Below are 4,180 nucleotides of genomic sequence, written 5' to 3'. Positions count from 1 at the left end.
GAGGAGAGCACTGTGCATGTTGCCCAGACACCCGCCCCTGGTCACGCCCACCCCTGCTCTCCCATCCTCAGCGGGCAACACGAGGAGCTCCTCGTCCAATGTTACCTTGAGCTGTTCCAGCTCTGCTCCTACGCTGGCACTTGAGAGCAGGGAAGGATTACCTGGAAATGTTGAATAACACCTCAAGTGCTAGGCTGGTGAGATAATCAGGGAATTGAAGAGGAACTCTGAACGGAGTCGCCTAAAAACCAAAAAACACATGATGCAATTTGAGATACATCGTGACTGGCTACTTCTTTCTCTAGAACATCACCTGATGTTATATCTAGGTGGTGTTCTGGCTGTTACCTGGGGACATTGGATTTTCTGGCCTGATAGCTTTCTGGTTGTCTCAGGCATGATACCTAGTTCACGAACTGATTGAGATCCATTTAAAAAGCACTTACTTTCTCTGGCCCTATTATTCCCCTTGGAAAACTGTTCCAGAATCTCATAACTCAGCTTCTTAAGATTTCAAGCCTATGTTTATTAGGGGCCCGTTTATAGCCATTTCTTCAGATGCCAGTTTTGTCCTTGAACTTAATTAGTTCTGATATTTACTCCCTTCACAGTGTACTAATATTCCTTCTCATAATTTCTTTTGTTTAAATCAAGCTTTTCGGTCTTGTCTCATAAGATAGAATCTTCATTTCCCTGATTATCCCCATATCCTAGCAACTTATGAAAACTGGGTCATGACCAACACCCAGAAATTACGGTTTTCAAAAGGGTTCATTATTCTATCCATTTTCAGTTTGACCGAGACACAAGTAGGGAGAATGATTAGCATAAGGTCAGACAAACCACAATTCTCCTGACTTCAAGTTCTTTTGTAATCTATCAGGGACATGAGTTCTGAAAGGCTTGTGGTTTATAACTTGGCATTACATCAATGCACATTTATATACCTATATATCATCTTCTGGAGGGGAAGAATGGCCTTGTAGTTAAGAGGGTACATTAGAAATCTGGAGACATGGCTTTGAATGCCAGGTCTGCCATAGGAAACAGAGGTAACGTGGGCTCATCCTTTAGTCTTTTGCCACATTTCACCAATTTTAAAATGGGGACAACAATCCTCCTCTTCTTGCCTCTTTTTCTTTCCCATATATTTGCTTGCATTGTATGCTCTCAAACCAGGCACCTCTTTTCCAGGTACTCCTGGTGCCTAGGCCTCTGAAGTCCAAATGTGTCTGTGACTGAAGCTGCAGTTAAAAATAGCCCATACTCTTCTGAAGTCTACTTTAAGGGTCTATCATAAAAGCTGTTAGTCAGTAAGCACGCTAGGAACCAGAATTACTGAGACCTGTAGCCCATTGATTACATTAAAAATGTTCTCTGTCATCAAACTAAACCCAAGGACCAGCAGTAAAGCCAGGGATGTTTAACTGCAAAGCTGCATTCTGGCTTCTGGTTTTCAAATCTTTGCCTAGTTGAAAACCAAGTCAAAGCTTTATTATTACTGTTATTTATAATAATAATAATAATAATAATTATTATTATTATTATTATTATTATTTAAAAATAGACACAATTTAACACATTTTCTTCACCAGTTTTCAATTCAGAAGGCAATTTTTGATCAGCTAGTACTGCACAGAAACAGCACTAGCACTGGAAGCCCCAACAGTCTCTTAGCTGGAGTGGTCCTGGTAATAACAAATGCTATCATTGTCCTTCCCCAGCAATCCAAGTGCAGAAGGTTGAGACTGAGACAGAAATAGAGAGCACTCTGTTGAGCTGAGGTGAAGCAATGATATTTATGGGAGTAATTATCACAGAGAAAAAATGGAAAAATATGATTACAGCAAATTGTAACTCTCAGATATGTTCTTCGTTGTAAGAAATAGCTCAGCTGAGACCAAACCAATATGAACAACAGACTGGGAAGTGTCAGACACTGATTCTCTGGAGGCTGATACCATCAGACCCTCTGAGCAGAACATGATCCAGCTTTAGCATATCAGGGAGCTTGGTGTCAGCAGCCTGTGCTTCTTCCCAGGCATTCTACTCACTTCAAAACAACCTAACAAAATGTGAACTGCAGGACTCCCCACTGGAAAAGCTGACCTGGAGATGCTGTCCCTAATGACCACCAGTAGGAGAGGCAAGTGTCTCTCAGAGTCAGTCAGTTCTCCTACAGTGTTCCGTCAGCAGCTGTAGCTGTTCAGTGCTGCTGGGCAGCTCACACTGGGGTTTCAAAGAGCAGCTGTGCAGATGCAGTAGGGTGACTGCACAACAACCATCTCTGCACTAGCACTGCCTTCCCATTGGACACCTCTCTTGGCTTCAGCTGCTCTGTTTGACAAATGCATGATGCCTTTGGAGGGCTTCTGCCATGAGTGCAGCCATGGATTCACCTCGGCCTGTGAGGACCGAGGAAGTACCCTGGTGATGCGTTCTGCTGAAGGAAACACAACAACCCAAAGCAGAGCATGAGGCCAAAATCTGTAACAGGGCGTTGAGTTTTAAAGACCTTAAGGGAAACTAACTATAAGCTCTGCAAGCTTGGAGAGTTGTGTCAAAGGAGAAGATACAGCTAAGAAAAGCAACCCTCAGAAGTCATGACTGCTCTGGCAGCATTTCTGTGTACCCTGTATGCAGAAGGGTCTGAACACAGATTGTGCAGACAGGTTTTGTGCCTTCATATTCATGTGTTGTCTTGGCTTAATGCACGTCAGCTGCACTAGGGTAAATGTTGTTTTGCCAAGTCAATTATATTTGGGGAGGGATTTTCACCACACTCCCATGGCAGAATATTTACATGTTTCATGCAGCTAGTACCTTGCAACTGATGTTTAGAAATTTTTAGACGCAATAATCAATATTGTGCAAAAACCAAAATATCACTTAATAAAGTAGTCAACTGTTTTCACTTAAATTATGTACCTACACTATGGATCAGATGCATCAAAGAAGTTCTTCAGGTGTCTTGAGAGCTCTGTAGGTGTTATTGCTGCTCTCAAACAGTCTGTGAGAAGAATTATAAATGGTATTTACCTTTTAATTAAACAAAATATCTTGCAAATTAAAGACATGCTCTTGCACATCAAAATTTAGTTAGCATTCACTTTTATTGTGCATCCTATGGCTCTCTAACAGACTATTGAGTCCACAGCCATCTGAACACGCATTGCTGGTTCCATATTCCCCTACATTTTTGGCATTATGTGTTAGATTTTATCATATCTAAAGGGGGGAAGAATCTGTAACTGATTACTAATACTTAAGCAGATCTCCTGCTTAATATTCTTTTTGCTTGCAAAACCCCTCAAAATATATTGGTGTGTCCTGACAATGGCAGAAGAGCAGTTTTGGACACCTGTGTGACATACGTCTTACTATCTTACGTAGAAAATTTGACAGTGAATGACAGAACACCTTAGAGGGATCTAAGAAGATGATAAAGGCAACAGCTTTCATATGAATACAGAGTCTAGTTCCTAAGAGTTACAAGCTTTTTTTACATGCATCCTTGTTATTTGACATTTATAATTCACTGTAGTGCTGAATCTCTGTCATTCTCTCACTGTCAGGTTCTCTACACATGGTTGTATGTCCTTTCTAATTAGTATATCTATTTGAACATTTAATCTCATCTTTCCACTTTATTATGCAATTGCATTTTGGTCTGTTATGTACCAATAAATGCTTTTGGTATAACATATATAGTTCTATGTTGCTTCTCTCTCTATACAGGTGCTTGTATCTTTTCTTTTTCTGGTTGTAAACCCATTTTACCCTAAAAATGATATTAATTCACAATTGATTTTAATAATAGGTAAAACTAAATTTCCTGCAGAGAAACATTAATCCTTGAGATTATATTTTTTTATACATACACATACTGTACATATTTTATTGTGTATAGCATCTTCTTCATAGGGAACACCTAAGACCTTTTCAGAGGCATTGATGCTTTTGCAACACTGATAAACATTAGACCTATTTTATTCTTGGAGAAACAGTAAAGAATTATTGCAGAACTTTCTCAAGGTAAGCAAAGAAAACAGTGAGACAGCTGCAGACAGAGCAAGCCTCAAGGTCTCAGCACCTGACCCAAAGCCCAGTGGAAAACACAATCAATATGAAAAGCAGGTTGCATCTGCAGACCCCAGTTCCAGGGCTGACCTTTCACCAC

The sequence above is a fragment of the Manacus vitellinus genome, unplaced genomic scaffold, assembly GCF_001715985.3.
Source record: "Manacus vitellinus isolate BGI_N305 unplaced genomic scaffold, ASM171598v3 scaffold_56_pilon, whole genome shotgun sequence".
NCBI classification, from domain to species: Eukaryota; Metazoa; Chordata; class Aves; order Passeriformes; family Pipridae; genus Manacus; species Manacus vitellinus.
Note: the sequence above shows the minus strand (reverse complement) of the source record.